The following is a 15,946-nucleotide window of genomic DNA, read 5'->3' as shown; positions in this document are numbered from 1 at the left end:
ATTTTAGAATCAGTTTATCTAGTTCTAAAAGAAAAAAAATCTTGTTGTGATTTTAACTGGAATTGCAAAGAATTTATAGACTAGAGAAGAATTGAGTGAAATATTCTTTTCTGTCTATCACTAAGATGTTTCAAGTTAAGGGAATCTATTAATATAATTCATCGTATTAAAAGATAATCAGTTTCATAGAGCTGCTAATTTTTTTAAAATCAGAACTTCAGATTTTTTTTTTAAAGATTTTATTTATTTATTCATGACAGACACAGAAAGAGAGGCAGTGACACAGGCAGAGGGAGAAGCAGACTCCATACAGGGAGCCCAACATGGGACTCGAACCCGGGTCTCTAGGATCACACCCCGGGCCAAAGGCAGCACTAAACCACTGAGCCACCTGGGCTGCCCAGAACTTCAGATTTTAAAAGAATCTACAGGGACGCCTGGGTGGCTCAGCGATTGAGTGTCTGCCTTTGGCTCGGGGTGATCCCAGGGTTCTGGGATCAAGTCCCATATTGGGCTCCTTGCATGGAGCCTGCTTCTCCTGTTTCTGCCTCTCTCTGTGTCTCTCATGAATAAGTAAATAAAAATCTTTAAAAAAAAAATAGAATCTATAAAAAGGAAGTAAAAGGATATTTTCTTTTTTTTTTTTTTTAAGATTTATTTATTTATTCATGATAGACACATAGAGAGAGAGGTGGAGACACAGGCAGAGGGAGAAGCAGGCTCCATGCAGGGAGCCCGACATGGGACTCGATCCCGCGACTCCAGGATCGCACCCTGGGCTGAAGGCAGGCGCTAAACCGCTGAGCCACCCAGGGATCCCCAAAAGGATACTTTCTTAACACAATATTGTTAACAATTTTTCTACACGTAATAAGCTAAAAGCTAACACCCTGTTTACTAGGGAAAATGAGACACTAAAGTCAAGAACACAACCAGATTGCCCATGCTACTGCACTTATTTACTGTATTTCTATATGCCTAGGGATATAACAAGAGAAAAAATAGGAGATAAAAATTGGGAAGGTGCATGCAAAATTATGACAGCTAGATGATATATATATGGGGCAGCTGAAGAGAAAAAACTGAATCCGATATGGACACAAAATTTATGCAAAAACCAATAGCATTCCGTATATAAACCACAACCAGCTGAAGAATAAAATGGAAGATGGTAAGAGTAGAAACAAAACCATAAAGAAAAAAGTATCTGAGATATATAGGAGAAAAAAATAAAAACAGTTAAAATATTAATGTGGCCTGAAACAGGACTTAAGTACATTTTTATTTTTTATTTTTTTATTTTTATTTTTATTTTTTTAAAGTTTGAGGGTGTTTTTTTTCTTTTTTAAGATTTTATTTATTCATAGAGATGCAGAGAGAGAGAGAGAGAGAGAGAGAGAGGCAGAGACACAGGCAGAGGGAGAAGCAGGCTCCATCCATGCAGGGAGCCCGACATGGGACTCGATCCAGGGTCTCCAGATCACGCCCTGGGCTGCAGGCGGTGCTAAACCGCTGCGCCACCGGGGCTGCCCTTAAGTACATTTTTAAAACACAATTTTTATATAGGATCCATCATTATTAATATAACTTCTATTTAAATCTTCAGACTTATCTGAATAAAGATTCTAAATATTTTGGGGCACCTGGTTTCTGCTCAGGTGGTGATCTCAAGTTCCTGAGATCAAGCCCCACGACCAGCTCCACACTCAGTGGGGAGTGTGCTTGAGATTCTCTCCCTCTCCTTCTCCCTCTGCCCATCCCCCCCCTTGTGCATGTGCTGTCTCTCAAATAAATAAATCTTTAAAAAAAGATTCTAAATATTTTTCTTAGTATAAGGCAAGTCTATTCAACCAGAGTCTAGAATATATTTGCAAAATAAGAATGTAAAATATCCAAGAAAAATATGAAAAAATACATCATGCTCCAAGTTTTTAAAGAAATACTTAATATTCGTACTTTAAGAAAAAATCCCTTTTTAGAAAAAGTTGCCAGTCATATCACAGAACTGATATGTAATTGCCTTTATGCCCTTACTGTAAACTTTTTGAAAAAGATTTGTCCTATTAATGATCTTAAAAACGAAGGAAAGGAAATTGGTGTAATACCAGGGAGAACCTTGGAAATGTTAAGGCTAGAGGGATACACATCTTCTTGGTTCTTCTGACAGGAGAAGGAATAGAACTTAAATGACACAAACTTTGAATTTATGTGTTTTAAAGTTCAACCCCTTTTATTCCTTGTTACTAATATGGCATTTTTAACAACGTAAAGAGAGCTAATATCTTGGAAAAGTAGCCTCTTCTAAAGCACTGATTCATCTTTTTTTTTTTTTAAGATTTTATTTATTTATTTATGAGAGACACAGAGAGAGGCAGAGACACAGGTAGAGGGAGAAGCAGGCTCCCTGCAAGGAGGCCCAGGATCATGCACTGAGCTGAAGGCAGACGCTCAACCCCTGAGCCACCCAGGTGTCCCCTGATTCATCATTTTAAAGATTTTTTAAAATTTATTTATTTGACGGAACACAAGCGGGGAGAGGGAGAAGCAGGCCTCCTGCTGAGTAGGGAGGAGGGCACAAGGCTTAATCCCAAGACCCCAAGATCATGACCTGAGCTTGAGCTAAAGGCAGATTCTTTTTTTTTTTTTTTTTTTTTAAGATTTTATTTATTTATTCCTGAGAGACACAGATCGAGAGAGAGGCAGAGGGAGAAGCTGGCCCCAGGCAGGGGGCCCAATGCAGGATCCGATCCCGGGACTCCAAGATCACGCTCTGGGTCAAAGGCGGGTGCTAAACCACTGAGCCACCCAGGGATCCCCTAAAAGGGATTCTTAACCAACTGAGCCACCCAGGCACCCCTGATTCATCATTTTATACTGTCAGAAATTCCAATATTTACTTCTAGGTCTTCTGTTACTTGTTTTATAGGTTTTTCAGGAATGTAATTTTTGTTTTTTTTTTCTATGAGATTTATGCTCATTCACTAAACTTAATGGAAAAGATGTTTTAATGCTAATTTTTTACAACTAGTGGAAAATATGTTTTCCGTTGTTTTTCCTTTGTTATGGTTTATATTCCATAGGGATTATCTAGTTGTAAAATTTATTGAATGATTAGTGGGTCCTAAGCTTAGTTCTAAGTGCTTCTCATCTTTTGTCTTCTTTAGTTTTTACATCAACTCATTGAGGAAATGACAGATGAGGAAACTGAGGCTCAAATTTGGCTACTGTTGAGGTTGCACAATTAGTAAATTTTGAAGCCTGTAAATTTTGATGTCAGACTCTACAGCCTCACTGTTAACCAGGAAAAATGTCTAAATCTAGCTCCACTTTGAAATCCTAGTATGTTGAAAATTTTTTTAGTTAGGTATATGTTAATCAGGTATCTATTCCACTTTTCTGCTTCCTTTGCCAGTAGAACAACAGGCATTTATTCTTATGCTTGGAACCTGCACATTGACTGTGTAGGTTCAGGCTCTGCTTTGGGATGCAGGTTAACTGGCCTTGGCAAATTACTGGAGTACATGAACCAAGTCAAGTAAAGAGCTTGCCCCAGGAAGCTGCCCTTTCACCTGAATGAACACATGAGGAGCAGACATGAGCCCAGCTCACAGCCCCAGTGAAGGCTATGAGTTGTCTTTTCACTTTCTTGATGATGTTCTTCAAAGCACAAAATTCTTACATTTTTTGATGTCCATTTTTTCCATTTGTTGCTTGCACTTTTGGTGTCTAATCCAAGGTTATAATTTTTACACCCTTATTTTTGTTTTTTTGTTTTTTAACATTGTCATAATATCTCTTTTTATTTCACTCCCTCAAAATTTTTTTTCATTTGTGCCATTGTGGTTTCTCAACAGTGAGTATAGTTTTTAGATTAGGGCTTCATTCTCCATCCTCCATATTTGTCATCATCTTTCAACATACTCATCTCCTATATATTTTTATAATCCATGAACATGGGATGTCTTTCTTTTTTTGTTTTTAGGTTTTTAAAGTGGTATTTTGTAATTTTCAGAATGTAAGTTTGACACATATTTTGTTAAATTTATCCTTAAGTATTTTATTCTTTTTGATGCTAATGTAAGTGGGATTGTTTTCTTAATTTCATATTTGGATGCTCACTGTGTCGAGAAATTCAGTTGAGGTTTTTGTGTTGATCCTATATTCTGCAACCTTGCAGAAATTTTTTATTGTTTATTTATTTTAATAGAATTTTCATAGATTCCTTAGATTTTCTATGTTCAAAATCATGCCATATGAAAATAGTTTTAGGTTCACAGCAGAGTTGAAAGTATAAAGATTTCCCATATACTCCTTGCCCCCATGCATGCATGGCTTGCCCATTATCAGTATTCCCCACTGGAACTGATAGAGGTATTACAATTTATGGAACCTATATTGACATCATAATTACCCAAATCCATAGTCTACATTAGGGTTCACTCTTGATGTTGCCCATTTGATGGAATTGGATAAGTGTATAATGGCATGTATCCATCATTATAGTATCATACAGAGAATTTTAATTGACTTAAAAATCCCCTGTGCTCTGTCTATTCATTGGTCCACTCCTCCCCCAATTCCCGGCAGTCAGCGATCTTTACTGTCTCCATAGTTTTGCCCGTTTCAGAATGTCCTGTAGTTGGAATCATACAGTACTAGCCTTTCAGATTGGCTTCTCTTAGTTATATGCACAATAAAGTTCCTCCATGTCTTCTTATGAGTTGATAGTTCATTTCTTTTTAGCACTGAATAATATTCCATATCTGGATATACCACTGTTTATCCATTCACCTACCAAGGGACATTTTGGTTGCTTTTAAGTTTTGGCAATTATGAATAAAGTTGCTGTAAAAATCTATTTTCCTTTTTTGTATTTTGTTGGATGAAATTTATTAGCGTTTTATTGAGGATTTTTACTTCTGTTATTAATGAGAGATAGTGGCCTGTAGTTTTCTTTTTTTGTCTTTAGTTGATATTAGTATCAGAGTAATACTGAGTGTTTTCTCTTCCATTTTGGGAGAATTTGTGAAGAATTGGTTTTAATTTTTATTTGTTGTTTGGTAGAATACAGTGAAGCCACTGAGCTTGAGCTTTTATTTGTGGGTAGTTTTTTGATTACTCTTTCAATGTCTTTATTTGTTATAGATATATTTAGTTTTTTTCCCTTAATTCGGGTTCATTAGTTTTGTCTTTTAGGAATTTGTCTATTTTGGGGCAGCCTGGGTGACTCAGCGGTTTAGTGCCGCCTTCAGTCCAGGGCGTGATCCTGGAGACACAGGATGGAGTCCCACGTCAAGCTCCCTGCATGGAGCCTGCTTTTTCCTCTACCTGTCTCTGCCTCTCTCTCTCTGTGTGTGTCTCTCATGAATAAATAAATAAAATCTTAAAAAAAAAAAAAGGAATTTGTCTATTTTGTGTAAATCATCTAATCCACTGGCATACTGCATTAATGCAGCTATAGATTTGCCTCTAAGTCTTGCTTTAGTGGCATTACATATAAGTTCTGTTATATTGTGTCATTTTCATTCATCTCATAGCATTTAATAATTTTCATTGTGATTTCTTTATTCAGCCATTCATTATTTAGGAGTGTTGTTTAATTTTCACATATTTGTAAATTTCATAGATTTCTTTCTGTTACTAATTTCTAATTTTTATCCATTGTGATCAGAGAGCGTATTTTATACAATTTTAATTCTTTAAAATTTTGGGGACTTCTTTTATTGTCTAACATATTGTTTATCTTGGTGAGTGTTTAATGTACATTTGAGAAGGATGTATGTTCTACTATTGTTAGGTGGAGGAGTATTCCACATATATCTGTTAGGTCTAGTTGGTTTATAATGTTCAAGTCTTGTATTTTTTTGCTGATAATCTGCCTACTTGCTCTATCCATTGTTGAAAGTGGTATTTGAAGTCTCCTGTTATTATTGTTGAATTGTCATTTTCTCCCTTCAATTCTGTCAGATTTTGCTTCATGTCTTTTGAGACTCTGTTAGATGCATATATATTTATAATTAGGGATGCTTGGGTGGCTCAGTGGTTGAGCCTCTGCCTTCGGCTCAGGGCGTGATCCCGGAGTCCCAGGATCAAGTCTTACATCAGGCTCCCTGCATGCAGCCTGCTTCTCCCTCTGCCTATGTCTCTGCCTCTCTCTCTCTGTGTCTCTCATGAATAAATAAATAAAATCTTTAAAAACATGTTTATAATTATTCTTTCTATGGGATTTATACTTTTATCATTACAAAATCTTTTTATTTCTAGTAACAATTTTTGTTTTAAAGTTTATTTTACTTAATATTAGCATTTGCACTACAGGTTTCTTATTATTGTTCTTGGCGTGATATATCTTTTTCAGTCCTTTTACTTTCAACCTATTTTTTTGTTTGAATTTAAAGTACATCTCATTGTAGACAGCATAGAGTTGGATCTTATTTTTCCATCAATGTCTGCCTCTTTTTTGATTTTTAATCCATATATTGCTTATATTATCACTAAAATAGATTTAATAAGCCTGCCATTTCCCTTTTTGTTTTCCATGTCTCAGTTCTTTTTTGTTTCCCCTTTACTGTTTTTTTTCATTAAATAAATATTTTCTAGTGTAATATTTTAACTTTTTCCAGGAGCCCGATGTGGGATTCAATCCCGGGTCTCCAGGATCGCGCCCTGGGCCAAAGGCAGGCACTAAACCGCTGCGCCACCCAGGGATCCCAAATTTTAACTTCTTTAATGATTTTTCACTCTATTTCCTTTGTGGTTATTCTAGGGCTTATACATTTTAACATAACAGAATCTTCTTCAAGTTTATGCTAAACTCCACTAAGATATAGAAACATTTAGTCCTATGTTGCTCTATTCTGTCTTCCCCCATTGTGTATTATTATTGTTATGTATAGTACATCTATGTTACAAACCCAAAGCATTATTATAATTATTTATGCATTTCATGTTACATCTATTTAAAAAGCTAGGAAGGGAAAGGGGAACAAGTATATATTTACAATATTTGTTAAATTATCCTTATTTACCATTTCTAGTTTTTGTCCTTCATTCATATATGGTGGAGTTCCCATCTGGTGTCATTTGCCTTACTCTAGTACAGTTTTGCTTTCAAGATTTTCTCTGTCTCTGGCCTTAAGCATTTTTGCTAGGATATATCTGGATGTGGATCTGTGTGTGCATGTGTGTGTGTGTATGTATTTTTTACATGGAGCTCATTTAGCTTCTTGGATTCATAGATTGTTTTTCATCAAGTTTGGGTAGGGTTCAGTTATTACTTCTTGGAATGTTTTTCTATAGCATTACCTTTTTCATCTGCTTTTAGTACTTTCACCACGTGTATATTGGTACACTTGATGTGCACATTTGATTGTGCGCTTGATATCCCATATTTCTCTGAGACTCTGTTTATTTTTCTTCTTTCTTTCTCCTCTTTGGTTCTCAGATTGTAGAATCTCATGTTAGTCTACAAGTTGGCTAATTCTTTCTTCTGCCAGTTCAGATCTTCTACTGAGCCTGTCTAGTGAATTTTTCACATTGGTTATTGTACTTTTCAATTACAAAATTTGTTTGGCTCCTCTTATAACTTCTGTCTCTTGGTTTATATTCTCCATTTGATGAGACATTCTCATTATCTCATCCTTTCTTTATATTTTTTTAGTTTTTGTTTTAATGACCTTGTGCTCATCACAAATGCATTCCTTAAGTTCCATAACTAATTTTACCTATCCCTCTACCTACCTCCCCTCTACTAACCATCAACTTGTTCTCTATAGTTAAGAATCTGTTTCTTGGTTTCTCTCTCTCTCTCTCTCCCTCCCTCTTTTTTTTCCTCCTTTCCCTTTGCTTGTTTTGTTTCTTAAATTCTACACACGAATGAAGTCATATGGTATTTGTCTTTCTCTAACTGAATTATCTCAGCATTGTACTTTCTAGACCATCCATGTTGTTGCAAGAGGCAATATTTGATTCTTTTTTATGATTGGATAATAGTCCAACGTGTGTGTGTGTGTGTGTGTGTGTTACCATTTTTGTATTCTTTGGGTAAATACTCAGTAGTGTGATTGCTAGGTCATAGGGTAGTTCTATTTTTAACTTTTTTAGAAATTTTCATATTGTTTTCCAGAATGGCTGCACCAGTTTGCATTCCCACCATTCTTGCAGTTGTGAGGTCTTCCATTGTAGTTTTGATTTGCATTTCCCTGATGATAAGTGATGGTGAGCATCTTTTCGTATCTTTTGGCCATCTGTATGTGTTCTTTGGAGATATTCTTTGATAAGTGTCTTCTGCCCATTTTCTAATTGGATTATTTACTTTTTAGGTGTTGAGTTTTATAAGTTCTTTATATATTTTGGATATTAACCCTTTATCAGATATATCGTTTGCAAATACCTTTTCCCAGTCCATGGTTTGGCTTTTGGTTCTGTTGATTATTTCCTTTACTGTGCTGAAGTTTTTTATTTTGATGTAGTCCCAAGAGTTTATTTTTGCTTTTTTTTTTTTTTTTTTTTTTGGAGGTATAAGTGAATTTTTTATTGGGAAGTTGTCAACTTAAATAGCAAATGAAAAACGAATAAGGAAATTTCCTGTTGTCACAGATACTCAGGACCTCCATCATATATAATCAGGGAGGCATTTCAGTTTATAACGCCCAACACAGAAATGCAAAATGGTTTTCTAATCAGTCTAATACTTCTGGATTCCTACCAGAAAGAAATACATTAAGTGCATGGAAAAGTTGCTTACTGAAAGGAAATCCCTGAAGGAAGAGTAAGGGAAGGAATGTAGAAATTAAGTTATGTAGGACACTTTTTAAATTGTAATGAACTAAATTTTCCTATCTTTATAGTAATATAAAACAGTCACTTGCAGAACTGGTTCAGATTATTTAAATATCAGATATATTTTTAGTCCTCTACATAAGTGTTTGGATGTTACCTTTGTTGATATGAAATGAAGCTACTAATACTTCTTTACAGCAGTAACTTGTATATCAGGAAGGCCAAGACAAACATGCATCAAGGAAGAGTCTTCCTAAGGCCACAGTGTGAAAAGACTATATATAAACACTTGATTCCATCCACATGAATGGGTTTCTTTGCTATAGGAAATCCAAATGGAATAAGAAATGAAGATGAGTAAAAAGGTTTCTTGAGGGGAAGAAGGATGACATCTTGTATGCATTTAGTTTTCCTGCCCCTTCTGACACATCACATTCTTGTCTAGCACTGTCTGATGTTCATAATGTTAGGTTGTCTCTAAGCAACTGCATGATAAGAGTGCTATCTTTGCATGAGTCTTCACTCAGTGTATCATGTTCTGCAGTGTCCTAATCAAAAGCAGTTTGAGCCAGTGTGCAGGCAAGCTCTGGGTTATTAAGGATCTCATAGTAAAATACAGAAAAGTTAAGAGCCAGCCCCAGGCAGATCAGGTATGTAGGTTGCATCTCTTGCTTATATCAAAAGCCTCTTGGTAAGCTCCTTGAGAATTATCTAGTGTTTGTTTTCTATTATAGTCACATGCAACTTCAGCAAAATATCAGAAGTAATCTCCATTTTCAGGTAAAAGACCTTACTCTCTGGATTAGTCACATTGGTTAATAAATATTTGTCCAACAATTCTAATACTATGATGCCCATGGGCCTCAGTTCAAAGTCCACTTTCTCCCAATAGTTCTTAAATAGCTGCAACTTGTCGGAGGTGTCCGTTTTCAGCGCTGTGCTCCAGATGACTTTCTACGCTGACCTGCAGCCCCGACCGCATTCGTGTAGGTTACTGAGAGCAGGTTGTGCTACTTGTTGTACAGCTTGGCTCCCTGCTCAGTCTTGGCCTTAACGCAAATTGCCATGTTGTCATAGCACTTGCCCTGCTCAGCCAGCTTCACCTTCTGGATGAGCTCCATCTTCTCCATGGGGAGGAGGAGAGTGAGGAAGAACACCAATTAGATGGGGACAAGGCATAGGGAGGGCCTTCATTGCCACCGGGGCACAAGTCTATTTTTGGTTTTGTTTTCTTTGCCTAAAGGGACCTATTGAGAAAAAATTGCTGCACCAGTGTCAGAAATTAATGCCTGTTTTCTCTTCTAGGGTTTTATGGTTTCAAGTCTCACATTTAGGTCTTTAATCCATTTTTAATTTATTTATCTATATGGTGTAAGAAAGTGTTCCACTTTCATTCTTTGCATGTTGCTCTCTAGTTTCCCCAGCACGATTTGTTGAAGAGACTCTTTTTGCCACTGGATATTCTTTCCTGCTTTGTCAAAGATTAATTGGCCATATAAATGTGGATTTATTTCTGGATTTTCTATTCTGTTCTATTGATTTATATGTCTATTTTTGTGCCAGTACCATATTGTTTTGATTACTGTAGCTTTATAGGAAACCCTGAAGTCTGGAATTGTGATGCCTCCAGCTTTTCTTTTGTAAAGTTTTTATTTAGTTTTATTTTATTAAGTAACCTATACTCACAACCACCACCACCACCACCACCACCACCACCACCACCCACCACCCACCACCCACCACACCACCATCTTAAGCCAAGATCAAGAGTTTCATGTTCTTCTGGCACCTGAGCCAGCCACATGCCCCTGTTTTTCCTTTTCAAGATTGCTTTGGCTATTTCTTGTTCCATACAGATTTTATGATTGTTCTACTTCCATGAAACTGATTAGTGGTTTGATCAGGATTACATTAAATGTAGACAGCTGTGGGAATATAGACATTTTTTTAAGTTAGTTATTTTAATCACTATATCCAACATGGGGCTTGAACTCATGACCCTGAGATAGAGAGTCACAAGCTTTTCCAACTCTGCCAGCCAGGGCCCCCTGGGTAGTATAGACATTTGAACAATTTTTGTTCTTCCAGTCCATGAGCATGGAATGTCTTTCCATTTCTTTGATCATTTTTTATATCTTTCATTTGTACTTTATAGTTTCCAGAGTACAGGTCTTTCACCTCTTTGGTTAGATTTATTCCTAAGTATTTTATTATTTTTGGTGCAATTATAAATGGGTTTATTCTCTTAATTTCTGCTGCTTCATTATTGTATGAAATGCAACAGATTTCTGTAGATTGATTTTGTATCCTGCCACTTTACTGAACTCATTTATCAGATGTTCTAGCAGATTTTTGGCAGAGTCTTTCAGGTTTTCTGTATAGTATCACATCATCTGCAAATAGTAAAAATTGAACTTCTTCCTTACCAATTTGAATGCCTTTTATTTCTTTTTAAAGTCTGATTGCTGTGGCTAAGACTTTCAGTACTATGTTGAATAAAAGTGGTGAGAGCGGACAACCTTGTTTTGTTCTTGATCTTAGGGGAAAGGTTATTTTTCCCCCTTGAGACTGATGTTAGCATGTTAGCTGTGGATTTTTCATATTTGGCCTATATTATGTTGAGGTATGTCCTTTTAAGTCTACTTTGTTGGGGATTTTTATTATAAACAGGTGTTGTACTTTGTCACATGCTTTTCTGCATATATTGAAATGATCACGTGGTTCTTATCCTTCCTCATTGTTGTGATGTGTAATAGTGATTCATTTGAGAATATTGAGCCACCATTGCAACCTAGGAGTAAATCCCACTTGATCATGGTGAATGATTTTTTTTAAAGTATTTTTGGATTTGGTTTGCTAGGATTTTGTTGATGGTTTTTGCATCTTTGTTCATCAGAGATATTGGTCTGTAGTTCTCTTTTTTGTGGTATCTTTATCTGGTTTTGGCATCAGGGTAATGCTAGGCTCATAGAATGAATTTGGGAGTTTTCTTTCCTCTTCTGAATTTTTTTGAAATAGTTTGAGAAGAATAGGTATTAACTCTTCTTTAAATGTTTGGTAGAATTTGCCTGTGAAGTCGTCTGGTCCTGGACTTTTGTTTTTTGGGAGGTTTTTGATTGCTGATACAATTTCATTAATGGTACTCAGTCTGTTCAAATTTTCTATTTCTTCCTGTTTCAGCTTTTGTAGGTTACATGTTTCTAGGAATTTCTCAATTTATTCTGGGTTGCCTTGTTTGTTGGCATATAATTTTTCATAATATTCTCTTATAATTGTATGTTTTTCTGTGCCGTTTGTTGTTATTTCCCCTCTCTAATTTGTGATTTTGTTTGAATCCTTTTTTTTTTTTTCTTGATAAATCTAGCTAGAGGTTTATCACTTTAATTTTTTTTGAAAGAACCAGAACCTGGTTTCATTTATTTGTTCTACTGGGTTTTTTGTTTTTTGTTTTTTTTTTTGTAGTTTATCATTTATTTCTGCTCTAATCTTTGTTATTTCCTTCCTTCTGCTGGTTTTAGGTTTTGTTTGTTGTGTTTTGTTTTGTTTTTATTTTTTTGTTTTTGGTAGCTCCTTTAAGTGTAAGGTTAGGTTGTTTATCTGAGGTTTTTCTTGCTTCTTGAGATGGACTTTTATTGCCATAAACTTCCCTCTTAGAAACCACTTTTGCTACATCCCGAAGATTTTGTGCTTTGATTCTCATTAGTTTCCCTGTACTTTTTAATTCTTTTATTTCCTGGTTGACTCATTATTGCTTAGTAGCATGTTATTTGACCTTCATGTATTTGTACTCTTTCCACAGTTTTTCATGTGATTGACTTCCAGTTTCATAGTGTTGTAGTCAAAATAGATGTATAATATGACTATCTTCATTCAACATGTATTTTGTCAGGGCACCTGGGTGACTCAGTCCTTTAAGCGTCTGCCTTCAACTCTGGTCATGATCCCAGGGTCCTGGGATTGAGTCTGCTTCTCTGTTTCCCCCCTGCTTGTGCTTTCTTGCTATCTATCTCTATCTCTTCAAATAAATAAATAAAATCTCTTTTAAAAAATAAATAAAATAACATGTATTTTGTCTGATATATTGCTACTCTGGCTTTGTTTTGACATCCATTTGCATAATAAATATTTCTCCATCCCCTTACTTTCATTCTGCAGGTGTCTTTACGTCTAAAATGAGTCTCTTGTAGGTAGCATATAGATGGGTCTTGGTTTTTTATCCATTCTGTCACCCTACATCCTTTGTTTGGAACATTTAATCTATTTACACTCAAACTAACTATTGATAGATATATATTTATTGCTATTTTATTACTTGTTTTGTGGTTTCTGAAGATTTTCTCTGATTCTTTCTTGTCTTTCATGGTTTGCTGGTTTTCTTTAGTGGTATATTTGGTTTTCTTGGTCTTTATTCTTTGCATATTTATTAGTGGTTTTTGATTTGTGGTTACAGTTATGTTTGTATGTAACATCTGCATATAGCAGTCTATTAAGTTGATGGTCATTAAGTTTGAATTCATTTTTACTCCTCCCTATGTTTTAGGTATATGGTGTCATTTTTATATCTTTTTATTGTGAGTCCTATGATTTTTTTACAGAAATACTCATTTTTACTGATTTTGTGTTTTTTACTTTCATACTGTAATTTTTGGTCTTCTCAAGGAGTGTCTTTTAATATTTCTTGCAGGATGGTTTAGTGGTCATGAATTCCTTTAGTTTTTGTCTGGGAAACTCTTGATAGCTCCTTCTACTCTTAGTGATAGCTTTGCTGGATAGAGTATTCTTGGCTGCAGATTTTTCCCACTCAGCACTTTGAATATATCATGCCACTGCTTTCTGGCTTGGACAGTTTCTGCTGAAAAATCTGCTGATATCTTTATGAGGTTTCCTTTGTATGTAGCTATCATCTTTTGTCTTGCTGCTTTTAATATTTTTTCTTTATCACTGTATTTTGCCATTTTTATTACAATATGTCTTGGTATGGATCTACTTTTGTTGATTTTGTTGGAGGTTCTCTGTGCCTCCTGGATCTGAGTATCCATTTCCTTCCCCAGATTAGGGAAGTTTTCAGCTATCATTTCTTTAAATAAATTCTCTGCCCCCTTTTCTCACTCTTCTTCCTTTGGGAATGCTGCAATATAAATGTTACTACATTTGATGGAGTCACCCAGTTTCCTAATCGGTTCTTGTTTTGCATAATTCTTTTTTTTCCTTTTTTGTTCAGCTTGATTACTTTCCATTATTGTGTCTTCTAGGTCATTAATTCATTCCTCTACTCATCCAACTTGCTGTTCATTCCACCAAGTGTTTTTCTCATCTTCTTTATTGAGTACTTTATCTCTGCTGTGTTATTCCTTTTGTCTGTATTAATGGTCTCACTGATGTCCTCCACTCTTTTGTCAAGTCCAGTGAGTATCCTTGTGATCACAGTTTTAAATTCTCCATCAGGCGGGATGCCTGGGTGGCTCAGTGGTTGAGTGTCTGCCTTTGGGCCAGGGCATGATCCTGGAGTCCCAGGATCGAGTCCCACGTTGGGCTCCCTGCATGGAACCTGCTTCTCTCTCTGCCTGTGTCTCTGCCTCTTTCTGTGTCTCTCATGAATAAATAAATAAAATCTCTTTAAAAAATTCTCCATCAGGCATGTAACTTATATCTCTTTGCTTAGATCTCTGGCCATGGCCTTGTCGTGTTCTTTCTACTGAGACAAATTCCTCTGTCTTCCCATTATGTCTAAGTCTCTGTGCCAGTTTCTATGTGTTAGGAAGGTCAGCAACATCTCTTGTTCTTGAGGGTAATTAATGGCTTCATGAAAAAGAGATCCTATAGTGTCCTGCTCTGTAGTGTCCCCTGTTCCCCAAGGCCTCTTGCTTTCAGGAGTTGTCTCCAATGTGTGCCACTTGTACTCTGCTGTTGTGTCTTGGCTGCTTTATCTTTCAGGCCAGTTGTCTCCAGAGGCTCTCTTTTCCTTTGTGGGCAGTGTTTGGTCACTCGCCCAAATGTGGTTTAACTAGGCGTGCTCTAATCTCTTTGTGAAATGAGACCTGTTGCCACTGCCACAGGAACTAAGGCCTCACGGTACTCCCAGGTCAAGAGAGACCATGTTTACAGGGGTTTGAGCTGGTCTTCTGGGGGAAGGGACCCACCAAACTGGGACTGAGGCAAGTATGACCGGGAAGGGCAGTTCTTCTGGAGCACAGAGGGGGCAGGCTTAGTGTAAACAAGTTAGGTAGCTAGTGTGGGCACTGCACTGGTTTCTGTAGGTGGCCCTATGCTTATACTGATAAATTTGGGAGGAAAATGGTGTTGGACAGTTCCTTTGTTCCCAGGTGGGCCTTTCTATAAATGCTGCCTCTCTGGGACACACTGCAATATGAGCAACTAACTTCCCCATTGAGTGTCCCCAGTGCTCTTCAGATTATCCTGCCTTTTTTCCAGGAGTAGCCCCAAAGTCCTCCAAACTCTCCTGAGCCACACATGCTGACCTTTAAAACTCTGGGCCTTATGTCCACTGGTTGCAAGAACCCATCAAATTTAGGCCCTCTCTGTCCAAGCCAGTTGCTGTGGTGATTTATTTTCCCCATGTGCTCCCCTGTGTGCTTTTCTGTCTCTTGCCCTTCTCTGTGACTACAGCTCCCTCACCACTACAGGGGCTCTCCAATCTGTGTCTCCACAGTTCCTATTTTCTTTGATGGCCTCTTTACCTTTAGTTGTAGAGTTTGTTCTACCAATCTTCAGATCTATTTCTGGGGTATTTTAGGAGGATTTTGATAGTTATCTAGTATTCATGGGACCATCTAGCTATCTTGCTTTGTATCCAAAAAGTATACATACTGTCCTTTCTTTGATTGTTGTTTTCTTTAGCTATGTTTATAATGGATGCTTTGAAGTTTTAGTGTGTTAAACCTGATATCTGAGCCCTTTCACAAGCAATTTCTGTTGCTTTTTTATCAGTGTATGGATTTCCCTCTCCAGTTTCTTTTCCTGTTGTAATTTTTTAAAAAAACTGAACACTTACCTTATATATTGTAATAATTCTGAATACTGATTCTCACCCCTTTTTCTCTAAGAGTTGTTTTTATTTTTGTTTACTTATGCATATGTTCAGTGAGAGCATGAGTAGGGGAAGGGCAGAGGGAGATGGAGAAGCAGACTCCCCACTGAGCAGGGA

The 15,946-nt window shown here is 36.6% G+C and overlaps 1 protein-coding gene and 1 pseudogene across 14 annotated transcripts in view; one reads left to right on the top strand and one right to left on the bottom strand.

Moving 5' to 3' along the window:
- The window catches only part of ZNF568 (zinc finger protein 568), an 82,449-nt gene that overhangs the window by 10,837 nt on the left and 55,666 nt on the right, over window positions 1–15,946 (top strand). The window lies entirely within an intron of this gene.
- LOC112928469 (14-3-3 protein theta pseudogene) lies at window positions 9,102–9,911 on the bottom strand (annotated as a pseudogene).

Source organism: Vulpes vulpes, chromosome 1 (genome assembly GCF_048418805.1).
Source record: "Vulpes vulpes isolate BD-2025 chromosome 1, VulVul3, whole genome shotgun sequence".
NCBI classification, from domain to species: Eukaryota; Metazoa; Chordata; class Mammalia; order Carnivora; family Canidae; genus Vulpes; species Vulpes vulpes.
The sequence above is the reverse complement of the archived record's forward strand: the minus strand, read 5'-3'. Positions and strand labels throughout refer to the sequence as shown.